At 45.0% G+C, this 18,705-nt stretch overlaps 1 protein-coding gene across 5 annotated transcripts in view; it reads right to left on the bottom strand.

The window, feature by feature from the left end:
- Nucleotides 1-3,044, bottom strand: part of GOLGA1 (golgin A1) — a 413,603-nt gene extending 410,559 nt beyond the window's left edge. For 3 of the 5 annotated variants that reach the window (XM_078641823.1, XM_078641827.1, XM_078641825.1), the window contains exon 1: nucleotides 2,910-3,044. The gene's annotated coding sequence lies outside the window, so the exon portion shown is untranslated. The other 2 variants (XM_078641824.1, XM_078641826.1) reach the window with 2 other exon arrangements.
- Nucleotides 3,045-18,705: the final 15,661 nt, after the last annotated feature.

The following is an 18,705-nucleotide window of genomic DNA, read 5'->3' as shown; positions in this document are numbered from 1 at the left end:
AGCTACACTGGGGAACCAAAACAAGAGCACAAAAAAAAATCACATCCCAATGAAAAAAAACACAAGCAAAACATCCAAGCTTCGGGATCAAGGTCATATTTACAACAGTCACGAGTGATTACAGTACACCCTATAATAAACCTAAATTTCCATACACTGAAGCTGCACAAAATTAAAAAGAAAATGAATTAAAATTATGTTAAAATCCCTGACCTTTAAGTGCAATGAAAAAACAATATGTGTGTGTGGAGGGGGGGGGGGGGGGGGGGGGAGTTCTCTGAAGGAGCCATGGCCAAAAAAGAGTTACAATGAATCCTTTAAAAGGTGTGGTGTATGCAATTAAGCGCCTATCCTAAAACGTGTGATCTACAGTCATGTGCTTCAGAAAGGGTGACACCTGCCCAGTATTTCAGTGGCCCAATGAGTTTTAGGTTTGGGTATCTAGACATATCACATAACAAAGAACAAGACAAACATTTTGGGTTTGTCAATGTATGTAAGCAATAGGTTTTACTACCAACAGGCAAACCGATAATGATATTGATGTGAATAATTCAAATTCACTGATGTGAATAATTGTATTTGCAGAACTGAAATTCTTGATATCATAAGGCTCTGAATTAAACATTAAAAAAAATCTGTGAAGGGGAAGTGGTATTCCAAATATGTTAATCACTCCCAAATTCCCATTTTAATCCTTTCCCTCAGCAACCTCTTGCTCAACTTTAACCACTTACACCCTTTTCTCCTCAAATCCATCTGAAATCACTATAATTGAACGTCTAACACGTCATCTCCTTTGTATTAATCACGGTCTTTTCACTCTGTCCTGTACATGTTCTTCCTTCTTTCATTTCCCCTTCACCATTTCCTTCAACACATCAACTATTTGTCATCAGCACAGTTGATATTTAAGCAGTAGTGTATTCCTCCTTCGTGAACTTTCCTATCCACTAGTAATTACAGTTGCCAAAGATGTGACTATCTCTCAGGTCAAGGAAATTATGAATATGTGCTCTGACCGAACACCTTTTGACTCACTGACAAGCACTGTGGGAAATTGGCAGACTTCAGCCTTAACTTCATGGTGCGCAGACCAACTCTTATCCACACCCTGCACTCAACAATACAGAGAGTCAGTTCACAGTGTAACTACTTACTATCATCTTGAAACAAGCAGGGATCAAATACCACCTCTATGCAGATGACATGCAACTCTACTACAAAATTAAATCACCCAGTGGCATCCTACATCTTAACGTCACACTGAGTAAGATTCAATCTTGGTTTAACTCCAACCATCTAAAATTAAACCCCATCAAAACAGAAGATATTCTGTTCTCCCCAAAAGTAACCACCTTCCAATCCAAGACTGGATCAGTGACCTAAAGCCCTAAATTGTTTGTTCACTCTATCTAACTCGGCTAAATCCTTAGGCTTCACCCTGGCCAACTACTGGTCAATGAAAGATCACATCAAAAACTCAGTCAAAGGAGCATTTTACACACTAAAGCACCTCAAACAAATTAAACCATTCATTCCCTCGGATGATTTCAAATGGGTTGTTCAATCTCTGGTCCTCACCAAACTTGACTCCAGGAATGCTATCCTCACAGGGACTCCGAAAACTCACCTCGTCCCCCTCAGATCAGTACTTAACATGGCAGCCCGGCTCATAACAGACATTAAACAGTATGAACACATCACGCCTGCCCTCAAGTCCCTAAACTGGTTTACCATCGAAAGAAGATGCATCTACAAGACTACCTGCATCACCCACAAAGCCCTTCACTCACATTCCCCTGACTAACTAGACAACAAACTCACAAAAGCAGGAAGAACCAGACCTCTGAGAAGCTCCGCCACACTTATTCTCATTCCTCCCAAAATAAAAAGGAAGACAACCTAGGCTCACTCTTTTTCAGGTAATGCTCACAGCATTTGGAACTCTCCCCCCCCCCCCCCGATGGACCTACGATGCAACCCCTCCTTCCCTGGCTTCAAAAGAGACCTGAGATGCCATCGCCTCAACAAATAATGGTGCTCATGAACAAACTAAAAATTCAGTTTCAAATAGGTTCCCTTGCCGAGTCCAGACTCATTTGGCTGTTTATTTTCCTTTTTTTTTGTGTTTGCCTCTATTTCTTGGATGTCTTTCTCGCCATGGACTCTAAATGTTCGGATTGACCACAATTCAGTAATTCCACCCTCATGATCAAATGATTTTCTATGTATATATTTTTGTGTACTCCTCCCGCTCTGCCTAACTATTTTTCCTGTGTATATATTTTATGTATACTTGAACCTATGATTGTTGCATGTCATATGCTCTGTGACTGATTATTGCCTTGCCCTACTCTGTGAAGCGCTCTGATACCTCCAGGTCTTGCTAGCGATATATAAAACCTTTAAAATAAATAAAAACAATATCCACTATACAAGAACTACACAAAAACAACCAAATACTCCTGGAGAATGCCAGAATAAGTGAAACGTGGAAAATAAACAAACCCAGCATCACTCATTATTCTAAGGGGTTATATCATTGTTGAGAAATCGAACAACGTTTTGTCTGTAAAGTTACTAAACATACGTCCCATTTTAAAGGCTGGGAGAGAGTACGCCTTCCTAAGATAAAGAAAATTGACAGAATGACAGTATCCCCTCACGGAGAGGGGGTGATAACAACCTTCACCTCAAGAGTAGAGAGAGCTCAACCAGAGAGGGGGGGTACCAAAGATCCAAATGAACTCCCGGTCCGAAGTAGAGCATCAGCTACAACACTCCATAAGACAGCTGAAGACCATCCCTCTCCCTCCATGCCAGAGCGCTCCCACGGTCACAGAAGGTGTAAACACCCTCCGCCTCCTTCCCTTCATTTCTCTCCACCCTCCCTCAGTGATACTCACCGATATCCGGCTCGTATTCCACCAACTTCTCTCAATATCTGTCGGTGGATGTGGCTGCTGACGTCGCCAACAGCGCCACCGGCACCTCGCAAACCGCACGCAATTGGCTGCGGCAAGTAAAAGGGGCTAGAACCTTCTTCCCCATTGGAAGACAGCCGTGTCAGCTGAGCAAGAACCTCCAGCTGATTCTCGCGCGTGCGCAGGCACGCCTGGCACCACTGACCCATTGAGAATTTCGTCATGAAAAGAAGACTGAAGCGAAAAAGGGTCACGCCCACAGAGTGAGAACCCGGCAGCCATTTTGTAACGGTGCTGTTTGACAGGCGTAATATGGAGCAGGGAGCCTGCCAACGAGCTCCCGATTACCCCAGGTCGCAATGGAAGTATTCTAAGTTACTTTTAGGTTCAAGACATTAGTTACAAGATAAATTCTTTTCTGAAGTACTATTGTATCAGACTATACTCCACCTTTCAGTTGAAAAGAATACATGAGCCAGTCATTCTCTGGTAGTGCTACAAGAATCTGGAACTCCATGCCCATAGCTGCCAAGGTTTCAGATTGCCATGTGTGACATTTTAAACATTTGAGTGAAATTATGAGTGACATTTCAACGACTATGAGTGACACTTTCTCGCGAGCAAAAATCATGCATTTAAGAAGAGGGAAACTTTTAAATATCAGAAATTACAGCCAATTGAGCAACAAGAAACTCCAAGAACTACTTGAAACTTTTGCAGAGCACCAGCAATGGAAAAACACTAATCCTATTGCTGCTGAGTGTCACTTTTCTCTTGTAACATTATACTGTGTTACCTCCTACATTTTGTTTGCTTTAGACACTTGCACGAGTGCCACCATTGCCTACGTAACGTTTGTTCTTGTGCTGTTGAGTGTGTCTACCATTTATTGCAGTATTATCCTTTTACCTGTGTCCAGGTACTCTTTTGTAACATGCACACGTCACTTTTCCCTTGTAACACACTTTGCTACCTCGTACATTTTCTTTGCTTCAGATTGCACAAGTGCCACCATTGCCGTGTTTCTTCTTTGTGTTTGAGTGCTTGCTGTCTCCATTTTGAACAGTATTATAGGCTCTACTTGTTACTTTGCACGCTTTTATTACTTGCACGCATGCCACTTTTTCCTCCTGTAATGCACCGCGTTTGTGTTGTATAGTTATTTCTATATTCTCTTTCTTCCCCTGCTCCCTGTGTGGAATGTTCTATATGTCATAAGAATGTTAGATAAGTGTTCAGATTCAGTTGGTGACTGAAGGCTGAGCTGCCAGGAGGACAGCTCCTGGTGGGGCTTATTTACAGAAATACTTACTGGTCTACTTCCTATCTTGGCTTAAACATCATACCTCTGTAACTCTGTATCATAATAAATACCTACTTGAAACCTACCACCTCTGGACTTTCCATCATTGTAACATTGGCGACGTTTCTGGATAAAAAACCTGCGTGGATCCTATTTCTAAGAACCTACTACTACAGCAATTATATATTTTAAAAGACTGAAACTGCTTCAAAGTACCCAAGCTTGTACTTACTCAGCAAAATTTCGTTGGCAGCCCCAGCCCCACCAGTGACAAAGATATCGTCAGCCTCAACTCGGGCATGCCAATTTGCTACAGAAGCTTGGTGAGTTCATTTACATATTCTAAATTGACTGTATTTCCTTTTAAATTATCATCAGCTACACAAGACTTTCAAGTACCACTCTGCTTCACCTGATTATGAAGCCTACTAATTTGAAAACCTGCAGCGTTTGATTAATAATCCTACTGACAGACTGAAAGTCTGAAGCACATCGATTTTGGAGCCTGCTGCGTGATTCCCACACCCCTTTGTCCAGTGACATATTTGACATTTTCCATGCTGCCTGAGGTTTATTGATATTTACTGTACTTTCTACTTTTAACGTTCGTGCCGTTTAGTGCCAGTCACATTGTGGATGTCCTTGACCTTTTGGCACTACTTGAATATCTCGGAGTGGCACTCTTCATTGGCAGCCGTTTAAAGACTCAGTCCTGATCGAGCTTTTATTTTAATTCAATTTTACAAAGCTCACCGTCGTGGGACATGTACTTTCCTTTTCTGCCCATTCTGCTTTGCTGCGCAATGGCTAACTGTAATTTTCGCGAAGCTTACCTTTTGAAAGAAGCCTCGCGCATCGAATCTCCGTCTTTCTTCAAAGCAGCTGCTTCTCAACATTTTCTGCACGGTGACGCCGAGAGCCATCCTACCCAGCGTCACTGTACGTGCCTCCATTTGCTCTTGGTGGACATTCTGTAGTGTAGTTCCTATTATCCCAATAGGCTCTGCGCATTGGAATAATATCTTCAATAGTATAGACGTAGGACAGAGGTTAACTAGGTCTTCTACTGACGATATTAGACTTAACGTTTTGTGTGCCAGCTAGCTCAGAGTTCACTAGAAACTTTCTCGAATAGGCAAGGAGGAGTGTAGGAGAGTAGGGTCTGCAATCCTATGATCACCCAGATTTTTGCTTTTTGCTGCACTGGTTTACGACTTTCCCTGGCTGTGGGCCTGCTAATCAGACCCACAGCCTAGCTGTTCTCTCTATCCAAATTGTACTCAGGTACTGAATTGGCACTGGGCCCTCTCCAAGTCCCTGTACCCAGGGCTGAGGTGCACCCAGAAGTCTCCCAGGGGCTGAAGCATGTATTGTGCCACCCCTGGATTGACTAACTAAACTGACACAACTGGCTGCACGACAGCTGGGGCAAGGTGGTGTACTCACCCTTTGCTTTAGATATAGTATACCTATATCTAACCCTAAAATGGACACACAGATCTCCTATCAGTCACTCCTATGGCAGGCCTTAACAATCCTGAAGGCAGAGTGCTTGGAATCGTGTGAGATGGTGCTCTGGCATGAGCTGGGCCTGTCTGCGGCTTTCAGGATCTATCCCTTAGCCGTTTCCATGATATCGCATACCATATACTCTTAAGTGCATTATAATCCTCGCGGTTAAATGCCAACTCTGGTATCGCTTTATCAAAACATGTCGAGTAAGGTGTCATACGAATTGGAATACTAACCCCTCGCCAATTCTGGCGACGGGGTTAGCATTCCACCCTTCTAGAGGGACACGACATGCATGTAGCCTGTAACCCCGGTTAAAGTCGAACAGAGCCTCAGCTCCACAAAATGGATGCTGCCACCGAGACACAAGTCTGCCCTCCTGCTGCTGGGAGTCCTCCCAGAGCAGGAGATAAGGACAAAGGGTTTCCTGCCAGGGGCGGTGCCAGCACCGTCCCAGACAGGGTTTTGTGTATTGTAGGTAGGCAGGGCTTCAGAGGAAGGTGACTGCACGTGGCACCCCGGTGCTCACTGTGCATAGGCTGGCTTGAACCAGTTCCAGGGACGCTCCAGACCCTGTGCTGGGGAAAAGCCCGCCAAGGAAGTGGGTGTAACCACCCCCCTCCTGGTCCCACCCATAGGGCAGGACCTAGTCGCGTGCCAGCCCCCTTTTCCCAGATAAAGGTAGGGACTGGCCCCCTTCCAGATCAGATCATCTTTGGAATCAAGATACCACTTTCCACGAAAGGACTTCACGATTTCTTCTTCAAGATTCTCCCTTGTGGCTAAGGAGTAGTCACCCTGCATCCGCAGGCACCATCTAAGAACACTGCGGTCTGCTGCACGTCCTTCCTCCGGAATCCGACTGCCCAGCTCGACGAGACCCGGCTTCCCTGGCACCTCTGACCTCTACCCACCTCTACAGCACAGCTGAGAACCGTGGGTGCGACGAGACCTCGAGGGACCGGCCATCGCCAAGACTGCACGACTTCTGCACAGCAAGCCCACCGAGTAATTTCCTGGTGAGTGCTTTGGGGTCAGAGAAGCCCCCACCCTGAGCAGTTCCAGCACCGAAGAGCAGCCCCCCAGCATCTCCACGATCGGCGTGGGGCCCTTCTGCTTTTTGCTGCTCACCGCGTTGTTTGGCTACTAGCCCGCTGGCTTGTGGCCTTCCGAACGACGCCCAACGACAACACTGCTGCTGGTCTGGTTGCTCCAGACTGGCCCTTGCTTCCCTCCATCGGAGAAGTACCCTGGACCCTCCTGGTCCGGCTAAGATGCCATTTTAGGTCCACCGCGTGGGCCTTGCATTTGCCAAGACTTGTTGCCCAATCCTGGGTCCAGCGACATCGACAGCAAGAACCTTCGTGGGACAGCTCGCACCTCCATCCTGGTTGCCGACAACGCCTCCTGGTCCGAGAGACTGCAGAGCCCAGCAGCGCCCACTCACCTGACTGCGGTGACTTCGCCCGGTGCCATCCTGGTGCCCACTTAATCACTGGCTAGTGATTCAAGAACTTGGTCCCCTCTGCTTTCAGGTTTCCTTCTTCCTTGATCCAGGCTTGGATCCATCGAACTGTCCTTCACTGGTCGCCTGCCAGCAACTTCGGCACGAGGATTCCCGACGTCTTTTCAGACCTATGCAGCTGCAGCCCCTGGGCTAGGTAACTTCGGCACTTCGGTGTCCCAGCATAGCCTCACTATTCAAGGGTCAGGATCCACTGTCGTTTTCTCCCTACCAGGTCGGGTTCGCCCGTGAACACTAACTTTGTGAATTCTAGCTTCCATAGACTTTGTCCCGCATCCCGCGTGAGAGTGCACACTCTGCACCCGAGTTCCCTAGGCCTCCTGCTAGTAATCTAAAGGTTCAGTAGTCCAGTCCTAGCGATCCCAAAGCCTCTGAGAATCGTTACTTACCTGCTAGTAATTCGCATTCCACTTTTAGAGTATATGGTTTTTCGTGCCCCTCGGGCATTTGTGTATCCCGTGCTAACTTAAGTATTTTCGTAAGAGTTTTGTTGTGTGCTTAGCACCCTGTCCTCATAAAGAGTACAGGGTTGTTGTGATTCTAATAAATACATTGTTTATTTTCATAACACTTGTGTGGTGTCCTTTCACTGGGTGTTCAAGGGGTAATGTGATGGTAAAACAGCTGGCTTAACACGCCCTCTAGAGTCTTAGCCTTAGACTGCTCGTATCCATGCTACTAGGATAGCTGGTCTATAAGGTTGACTTACAACCAATCATCAATAAGGGTTGTTTGGACTGATACATAGTGATCACTAGAATAGTGAGCACTGCATATCAGGCCAACTTCTCACAAGGAGTTTAACCTCCCTGGATAGACAAGAAGGGATTTAGTTTCTGACAACCATAGAACATGACAACTTTGCTCTCCCTGATCAAGAGTATATCTCTAGAGTCGTGTGAAAACAAAAGACAACTATTTTACTCAGTCCGTACGTGCATACTTAGTTCCACCAGATTGTAGAGAAAGAAGAGATGGGCCTGTTCAATAAAAGGTGTTATTTATTGATCAGTCTCTTTTTCTCATACAAGAGAAATGAATCGCTACAGTTGCAATACTTAAGGTTAAGTAAAGTGCATACAGTAAAAGCAGGATTATAAAATAATACTGTAAAAGCATTGATATGGTTTCTTAGCCATATGATACTTTAAAATGGATAAAAGATATACATACATATATACATTGACTAATCGTACTCAACTGGTGCTTCTAACTACGCCTACCCCGGTGTACCTGACCTAAGCCTAATACGTGGGAGGGAGTAAGTAAGTAGCAGTTTAAGTTAAGTTTGTTTGCCAAGAATCTGTCTCAAGAATTCTCTGTAAGGGGTTAGTCAGTTCAGTACCTCGGATTTAGAAGGCAGGAGGGCTGGTATCTCTCTCTCAGGACTCGGTATCCCAGTTACGCGCGAAGGTAAGCCGGAAACGCCGGAGGCTGGATTTCTCGGCAGGAGAAAAGACAGCGTCTCTCTCAGCGCGTCAAAAAGGGAGGGGCAGCGTCCGTGGGCTTCCTGCATCAGCTGGGCTCTCCGGCAAGTAGTGCTGCTCCAAGCTCATCACCACCGTGTGTTTGCTTAGGGCAGCGTTGGTATATTTATACCTGAAAGGTGCCGTGTTTGACTTAAGGATGGACATAATACGTCAGTAAGGATGTCATAAGAACTGGTCGTTCTTGCATTCTTTACAGGAGTTCTCGAACGAAATCAAAACAATAGCTACGGGGGATTTCCCAGGTCTGCTGGAGGTTTGGTTTGTTTTGAGAACTCGGTGTGCTTTCTAGGGGGCTGGAGGAATAGGGCTTGCTTAATGTGACAGCATGCGCTATGACTTAATCTGAAAACGGGATTCTGTGCCGTTGTATGGATATTAGTGAATTATTAACCGGACAAGGGTCAGAAATAGGAGTATCGATATAGGTACCTAGATAAACACACTACAATTCCTGTCAATTGGTGTTACTGCATCATGAATATTGGGAACTTCGTCATTATGAACATAAAGCACCAAGGTACTTTTTGGTTCTTTTGACAGCTTTCATGGTCCACCGAAATTGTGAATTCTTCTTACCAGCTTACACGAAAGTACTTTTATTTTTCTTCTGATGCAGTTCTTTTGATTACACCTCACTACCTGTGTTTTTTTTTCGAACTACGTGACATTTCTGCTTTTGGACTTGCTTTCAACTTTGATGCACACTATTTATTCATTTAATTTTTAAGAGTGCATTCCGTCAATGCTGAGTTTATAACTACGAATTCCACGCTCATTCACACAACCTGTTTCATCTCAATGTTAAATTAGCACATTGACTAAGGAGACTACTTTATTTATTTTAGTTTGTTGTTTTAGATTGATGATTACATTCTAGCTATCGTGCTTTCTACACTTCATGAAGCAAGTATATTTGAGTATTATACTGAAGCAAGTATATTTGAGTATTATACCCTGAGGATTAATGTTGATGATGTATATGTACGCATTTTACGATTTTAATCCAATTTGATTTTAGATTGCACCAAATATTATTATTAATATTGTTTAATATCTGAGTACAATTTCATTTATAATACAGCGCTGGTTATTTTCTTTAGGGTTATTCACAGGATTACTATGTGTTTTAGGAATATTTTGTGCTAGCTAAAAATATTAAGATATATTCTTAGTGCAATTTTTATTTGATGTAGCACAATGCAGTTATGATTGATAGTGTTTATTTAAACATTTTAGATTTATGCATGCTTTATTAGTAGACACATGTCTACAGTTATCGGTTTAAAGGATACAAACAATATTTTAGTATTTCAAATTTATACATGTTTTAAGTAGACATTATTTGTTTACAGTTACCGGTTTAAAATGATATTTTCTGATACCGGTTTAAAGGATACAAACGATATTTTAGTATTTCGAATTTATACATGTTTTTAAGTGGACATTATTTGTCTACAGTTACCGGTTTAAAATGATATTTTCTGACGTCATTCTTTAAATTTAGTACTGTTTTATTATTCTAGAGCTCTATTTATATTATTCCTGTAATTCCTGTGCGTAGACGTACGTCACACGGAATTCAGCTGTCATTTTATTAGAGATATATACGTTTTAATGCTTAACATACATTATTGCATTTGGGTCTAAGGATGTACTCCTTTTTAAATGTGTGTTATGTGAGTTTATCCCTTCATATTTGTATTTAAAGTTGATGCCAGTTCTTCTTTCTTTATGCGCATGTTTCCTTATTACTGGCAAATGCAAAAAATTATTTTTCTTCGTCGTACTCCTGTTCAGTATACATATTCTCTTACATATTCTCTTCTCTTTTCTCATTTTGAAATGGAGTTTTCTCTTGAATTCTCCTGTTGGGAGTACTTCTCTTGTTTTTTTCTCTTCTTGGTGTTTATGTTCGTTAGTTACTCTCCACCCTGGTCCGGCCAACTGGTGTGTGTTGAAGTGTCTGAGAACTCTTCACTAGCTTTCAATTTTTCTATTTCTTCTCCATTTCTTGTAACTGTTTTACTCATTCTTTTACCATTAAAGGGAGAAGATGTGTGTTCTCTTATCTTCAAGCTTATTAGTTCTTCTATTCGATTTTCTTTCTAGTTTCTATTTTATTCTGTTTACATTTCTGCCTTCATCAATATACTGTTTATTACATTTAGCTTGTTTTATTCATTCTTTGCGCTTGATTTATTCATCCTTTTATTCTTCTTTTGTTTTTGTTTCAAGTGTAAAGAAGGGGGATATGTTGTATAGTTATTTCTATATTCTCTTTCTTCCCCTGCTCCCTGTGTGGAATGTTCTATATGTCATAAGAATGTTAGATAAGTGTTCAGATTCAGTTGGTGACTGAAGGCTGAGCTGCCAGGAGGACAGCTCCTGGTGGGGCTTATTTACAGAAATACTTACTGGCCTACTTCCTATCTTGGCTTAAACATCATACCTCTGTAACTCTGTATCATAATAAATACCTACTTGAAACCTACCACCTCTGGACTTTCCATCATTGTAACAGTTTGCTGTGTATTTTTGTTTGCTCAGGATTGTCACTTTATTTTGCCTCATAAATTAACGTTTGCTCTTGTATAATATTTGTTGTAGTATTGTAATTTTCTCCTCATGTCAGAGTCACTCAGTACTGTTCCTATTGTGAAGCGCTGACGGCGCCCCGGGGTAAAGTCCGCGCTAAATGCACAACATTATAAAATAATAAAATAAAACCATTACCATGATACACCGGCTGACACTTACTTAGTTGGTAGTCTGAGCTGCTGCTGCCCACGGCCACCCAGCCACGAATCGATTTGTGGACGGTCACGGTCCACTCACTAGACTGTCCCGCGGCGCGACCGGCCCGATGGACACTCGGCTCGACGACGCCGGGCTGAGCTGGGCTGTGCTGCCCCCGCGGGGGGGGCGCCACTGCCGGGCCCTCGCAGTTTTCTTTCCTGGTGGCCAGAGCGGTGTCCTGTCGCCGGCTCAGCTGAGCTGCCTGCCACAGTGGTGGTCAAGGTGCGCTGCAGACTCTGCAGCTGTGTTTTAGCGGGGGGCTGCACAGGGGGCCGCGGCGGGTGGCCATGATGCTTGAAGTGACTGCGTGCGTCGCAACCTGCCTGCACTCTCTAATCACCCGCGCTTCTGAACTTCCTGCTTCCTCCGGACGTGACGGCCCTTCCCAGGCCGGCACATCCGGATTTATAATCCTGTCTCCTGTGGTGCGCCACCGTGATTGACAGCTCTGAGGCTGTACGACTGAGCGGGCAAGCCGGGCGCCGGCCGGCCCCCCTGCAGACTGCACAAATCGCTGCATTCTCTAGTTTCCAGGGCAACAGGGAACACAGTCGTCGGACTCTCAGAGCAGAGATACATTGTAGCGCGGCGCCGCTCACGAGCTCAGAGAGCTCAGCTGCAGTGTCTGGTTTCTGTTTAGGCACTAGTCGGGCAAAGCAGCACTCTCAGAACTGTAGAGAGCCCGAGCACACAGGAGCTGTTGGCGCGCTGGCACAGGTGGCAAAAATGCGTGACAAATGCATTCAGTGCGGTGATGCGGATCACCGCACTGAAATGCGTGAGTGTCACACCTGTTGCGTGACGCTTGGCAGGACTGCATGCCTCCCTGCCTCTGCTTAACCACCTACCTAGTCACCTTCAAAAAGGACCAGCTCCTTCTATTTGACAGATCTTGTGGCATAATCAATCACACAGACAAGACTCGTGGAAAACAAGCATTGGAAATGCAACCGGTTGCGCATTTGTTTGAGTTGGGAGCTTGTGTCGTAGGCTAAGAGGACCTAGCGGGACACAATAAGGGCACGCACGTTCTTGGTTAGTGGCCAGTTCTATCCTGAGCCACGCCCAGGTCCCCGGGCTCTTTATTGATTCACAAACGTGCTGGCCGAGCGCACGCTGGGCCAGCCTAACTAGGGAGACATTGTGGGTGTCTGCTAGGACCACCACTCGCAACACTGTTTGGTGGGTTGGTCCGTTTGATACAACATTACAGAGCTATAGCCATTGTAAATGGCAATGTATTTTTCTTATGTATTATGAACTGTATGTATTTGGTGTGTAGTGGAACTATTTGGGTTGGATTGGATTAGTTAGTTGTGGAATTGTGTGGTGTGGAATTGTGTGGAGTGGATTTGTGTAGTGGCATTGGCATGGTGTGCTGTGGAAATATATGGTTAGTAAATAAATGGCATTCAGTGTAGTGGCATTATGTGGAGTGGGATTGTGTGTTGTGGAGTGGTAAGTAGCTCCGTTTAATTATGTTATGTTATTAAATCTTTTAAGCGCAACAGCTGCCCCAGCAAAGGGGCGTCCCGGCGCTGCCAAATAATGAAATAAACGCGCAGGCCATCCAGAGAACTTCAAGGGGGGAGACTATGATGACGGAAATATAAATGTTTTGATGGCCTTCCGGAATTCCAGCATATTCTCAATGCCACGAATATAGTTCGGCAGAGAGTTCCATAGTTTAGCTGCCAGCACCTGGAAAGAACGGCCACCCATGCAGCATAGTTTAAAGCGTGGCACCTTCGCCAAGTGTTGCCCCAGCGAGCGCAAACTGCGCTGCGGGACATACCAGGTCAGCAGAGGGCGCAATAAGGCTGGGCTCTCCGTCTTAAGAATCTTGAAGGCCATCACTAGGGCTTTAAACTGGATCCGAGATGAGATCGGTAACCAGTGAAGTTTATTCATTGTAGCTCTAGCCGAGCACCAGCGAGGGAGCCCTATCAGTATTTTCGCTGCCATATTTTGGACTCTTTGCAGTCGTAGGATCTCGGATTTATTAGCACCCAGAAGCAACACGTTGGCATAATCCAAGCGTGAGGATATCAAAGCTTGCATGATGATCTGCCGTACCGTTGGTTCAAAATATTTGAGGATGGGTTTAAGGCCTCTTAACAGACCCACGCAGGTAGCTGCCACTCTCTTAGTATGGGTCTGGAAGGTTAGTGAAGAGTCCATCCAGACTCCCAAGTTCTTAACAAGAGTCGTTGGTATTGGCATTTCGCCCAGCGATGCCGGCCACCAGTGCTCATTCCATAGGGCGGTGTTCTTCCCTGCCAGCAGAACCTCGGTTTTGCTGGTATTTAGCTGCAAGTAGTTATCCGTCATCCACTGGGCAACAGCTGTCATACCATCTCTAAACCTGGTGGCCGACTCGGATGGCCCTTCGGATAAAGTGATGACCAGCTGGGTATCGTCTGCATACGATACCAGCGTAAGGCCCCACTTTTTTGCTACATCGGCCAGGGGTTGCACATAGAGATTGAAAAGTGGTGGACTAAGTGCAGAGCCGTGCGGGACCCCCTGACCGATGTAATGAGGCTTAGAGATGAATGGTGGGGCTGAGACCCGAAAGGATCTCTCCTCAATGAATGATCAAAACCATTCTAAGGCGGCTCCCGTAATCCCTATTGCTTCCAGCCGAAACAAGAGGATGTCGTGGGATACCGTGTCGAAGGCAGCACTGAGGTCTAATAAAATCAGAGCTGCACTCCGACCGACATCAAGGATCATCCTAAGATGTTCGGCTGTAGCGAGTAGGGCAGACTCTGTGCTGTGACCCGGCCTGAACCCGTTTTGAGACGGATCCAGGATATCGTTGTTATTCAGATATCGGGTCAGCACTTCACTCACATGGGCTTTCCCGATCTTTGCGGGCCACGGAAGGAGAGATATATTGGCCTGTAATTTGCTGACATAGAAGGGTCTAGAGAGGGCTTTTTGAGAATGGGAGAGACCCACGCTTGTTTCCAGGCTCTAGGTACTTTAGCGGAGGAAAAAGATAAATTAATAATGTCACCAAGCGGCTGTTGGAAATGCGCCAGTGACTCTAGGAATTGTGCTGGCCTCATAGGATCTGCTGGGGAACCTGATTTCACCTTCCTACAAAGTTTACCTAGCTCCGCATCCAAATTGTAGGTATGGCTTCCAAGATAGGGCCATCCACCCTAACTTCACCAGGGATTTGAGGGCTTAGTACGTTCTGTGGGAAGGTCTTATAGATCTTTTGCACTTTTTCGATAAAAAGGTGGCTAGTTCCTCACATTGCTGAATTGAGGATATTTTAGATGCCGTACTTCTGTTTTTTTTTAATTCTTGCAGAATTTGAAGATGCATTTAGTAGGGTTTGGGCTAGATTGTATTTCCTCCGCATAAAATAAGGCCCGAGCAGAACAGATAGCTTTATGATACATCTTCAACTTAGCCAAGTAAATGGCTTTGTCTCCCTCCTTATAGTCTTTCCTCCAGGACCGTTCAGCTCTCTTGCATTCCTTCCTCAAGGCTCTTAGAGCATCGTTGTACCATGGGTTCGAGATGGATCTACGTCCCTTCGTAAATTTCATAGGTATGCAAGCGTCCAGGCCTTTGGTAATCCATTCACAGAAGGCGGTATACGCCGTATCCGGATCTGCCATGTTTTCCAGGGAGAGCCCTCCAAGGAATGTATGGAAGTCCTTTAATTTAAGCTTATGCCAAGGTCTTTTCAGGACCCTCTTCACTTCCTCCACCCTAAAAGGCGCCAAGATCTCCAGGTTGGCTTTAATCAGAAAGTGATCGGTCCAGCCCAAGGGTTTCGGGATAGCTAAGGACAGCTCTGGGATGTTAGAAAAACAGGGTCGAGGGTATGACCGGCTAGGTGCGTAGCCCCACTCACCAGCGGGTTCAACGGTAATGCCGCTAGGTCTGCCAGTAAACTGTGTATAGTTGGGTCCCGAGCCAGATCAAAGTGCAGGTTCAGGTCTCCAAGAATTGTAAAGTTGGCAGACCTCGCCACAAGTGAGTTAGCTGTATCTAGTAAATCTTCAATAAACTTAGCGGCAGGCCCAGGTTGACGGTAGATAAAAAGTCCAGAGAGCGTGAAATGTGCATTGATGGTAATCTTAAAATGAGCACATTCCCCTCCACCTATCTCTTCCTTACTAAAGGAGCAGGGATACTGGGCTTTATAGATCACCGCGATACCACCGCCTCTAGTCTTTCTATTTAGTGCCTTCATTAGGTAGCCTGCCGGGAGAGTGAGATTGACTATCCCTGTCATGTCATCGTCTCGCAGCCATGTTTCACATATGAAAAACATATCCGGGGATTCCTCTCTAATAAGTGTCTGGACTTCTAGATATGGTTTACTAAGTGATCTAACATTTAGCTGGAGGATTGATATCGAGGCCAAAGTATCTGATTTTATATCCGATCTCACTCGACCAGGGACGGGGATTCTGAACTGACACACAGTGCATTCCGAGCAGGCTTCACCCAGCTGTGACAGTGAATTCGTACATTTCCCCCCCCCCCCTTGGTTCAAAGACAAAAGTACCTCTCTCTCATAGGACAGGGCGTCCGGTGTAATTCGGCCAGCGGTCCTGGCGAGAGGCGATGACTTGGCGAGGACGGGCGCAGACGGGCTTGACTTTGGTGTGCCTTCGGCGCGCCGCCGGCGCGCCCGCTGCGCGGACGACTATTGATTGCCATATATACGGGAGGAGGAAGGGGGCGGGGATCTCCCAACAACTAGACCGTCACCCCAGACTGGTCTACGTATGGCGCCTGGGTTCGCGGTGGCAGTGGCAGTGCAGAAGAGCAAAGCACCGCGTGGGGCGAGTGTAAGTTAAAAAGAATAACACAGTATAATTCACAATATAAAACGATTTAAAACGGGCACTTTTAAAAATTAGCAGTCAATCTTTAAAAATACACGTAAGCTCCTTGCTTTCCCGGCTGTGCCTCAGGAAGCGTTTCTATCAATCTGGCTAGCGCGCGAGGGCTTGTCGCGGTTGAAATAGCCTCAACTCCAGGGGGCGGGGATCTCCCAACAACTAGACCGTCACCCCAGACTGGTCTACGTATGGCGCCTGGGTTCGCGGTGGCAGTGGCAGTGCAGAAGAGCAAAGCACCGCGTTGGGCGAGTGTAAGTTAAAAAGAATAACACAGTATAATTCACAATATAAAACGATTTAAAACGGGCACTTTTAAAAATTAGCAGTCAATCTTTAAAAATACACGTAAGCTCCTTGCTTTCCCGGCTGTGCCTCAGGAAGCGTTTCTATCAATTATGTGTTGTGCTGTTGAATTCTGCGGCACAATGTGGAATTGTATGCTGTGGATTGGATGTATGTGGTGTGGTGTGTAATTGTGTTGTTGAGTTGTAATATGTGATTTGGTGTTACATTTGTGGTGTGGGCTGGAAATGTGTGGAGCTGAATTGTGTGGCATAGAACTGTCTGTATAGCTTTGCGTTTTTGGTGACAGAAAAGAACTAATAGGTAGGAGCTAAGCATCAGATCTCTGTGCTTAAAAAAAGGAACGAGTTGGCATTGTAGATTACTCTTACCTATGTGTTATGGATTGTAGTGGATGTATGTCATGTGTACCAACTATGTGGTTTGGATTGGACTTGTTAGTCGTGGTATTGTGTGGTGTGAAACTAACTGTGTGGTGTGGATTTGTGTAGTGGAATTAAGTTGTATTATGTGGATAGTAATTATGTGTTTTTGAGTGTATTGAAATTATGTGGAGTGGGACTGTGTATAATGGAGTATACAAGTGTGGAATGATATTTTGTGTTGTGGAGTGTTATGTAGTGGAGTTTAAAGAAGACATTATGTACAATTAAATGACTATTAAAAAAAGAATTAACAAAAAATGTTGTCTAGTTTTTTTTGTCCTTGCAATACTGGCAACCTCTCCTTGCCTGTTGTAATGCTAGTTTATTATAGCTTTTTGTTGTTGTTATGAATGAAGGGACATAACCAATAGGGGGAGGTGGGTAGAGATTGAGAAATAGTACCTGAATGACAACACGAGCAGTGGATGGGCACTAGGAGAGAATCAACAGATGCCAGATTTCAAGGGCACACTGAGGTGGTGCTAAGTAATGCGGAAGTGGGGCTGAGGTGGTGGTGTGCTGGTGCAGATGTGATGCTGAATGATACACAGGGGGTGTTGAGTGATGATGAGGTACTGTAGTGCTTGTGTGGAGGTAGTGCTGGGTGATGCAGAGGTGGTGCTGAGTAATGCAGAGGTGGTGCTGAGTGATGCAGAGGTGGTGCTGAGTGATGCTGTGGAGCTGAGTTATGCTGAGGTAGTGCTGAGTTGGTGCTGTGTTGCGGTGATGCTCTGCTGATGCTGAGGTGGTGTTGTGTTGGTAGTGGTGCACTGTTGCAAAATTGGTGGTGATGTTAAGGTGGTGCTGAGCGGGTGCTGAGCTGGTACTGTGCTGAAGCTGAATTGGTGAAAGTTTTAGAATATGAACTGAGAAACATTCCTGCCCCTGCTGTGATGACAATGCTATTAGTGAACAAAGACTCAAGTCAGGGATCATGTGTACCCTATAGGTAGGCGAGCTAGATTTTTACCATACGTGGAGCAATGGTTTAGTCTATCTATTAAATCAAACCAAAGTGTTTCTTGTACAGCAGACATGCTGAACTCCCATATTTAAAGGTACTCTTGCATGTGATAACGAAGAAAACACAATTCAGTCAAATAAAATATTTGCTTAAAATCACACAATTTGAGGTGAGTTTGTTGGTTAAGTGCATTACAGTTAGGTTGAGTAGATTATTCAAGTCACTAGACCGGCAGGTTCCGGTAACATTTTTCTGATGTCTTGAGACCTGCTATAATATTATCCTAGGGAAGGCATATTAGCAACTGTAGAAACTGGCATGGAAATGGTGCTCTACATACGGAAGAAAAACTGGTTTGACTATTCCACTTGCAAAGTAGGAAACAATGGTGCTTTACATACTGGAGCAATAAGGGATTGGCTCTTGTACTTCAGGTTCTGGAAAAGCAAAAATGGCTCCCCTAGAGTGCTTTACAAACAGGGGCACTAATGAAACTGGCATATCTATAGGGCTTCATATACTGCAGCATTGTAGGAAATTGCCTTCTAATATTAGATTACATACTGGAAACTGGTCAGAATCT

Source organism: Lissotriton helveticus, chromosome 5_1 (assembly GCF_964261635.1).
Source record: "Lissotriton helveticus chromosome 5_1, aLisHel1.1, whole genome shotgun sequence".
Classification (NCBI taxonomy): domain Eukaryota; kingdom Metazoa; phylum Chordata; class Amphibia; order Caudata; family Salamandridae; genus Lissotriton; species Lissotriton helveticus.
Note: the sequence above shows the minus strand (reverse complement) of the source record. Positions and strands in the feature narration are given on the sequence as shown.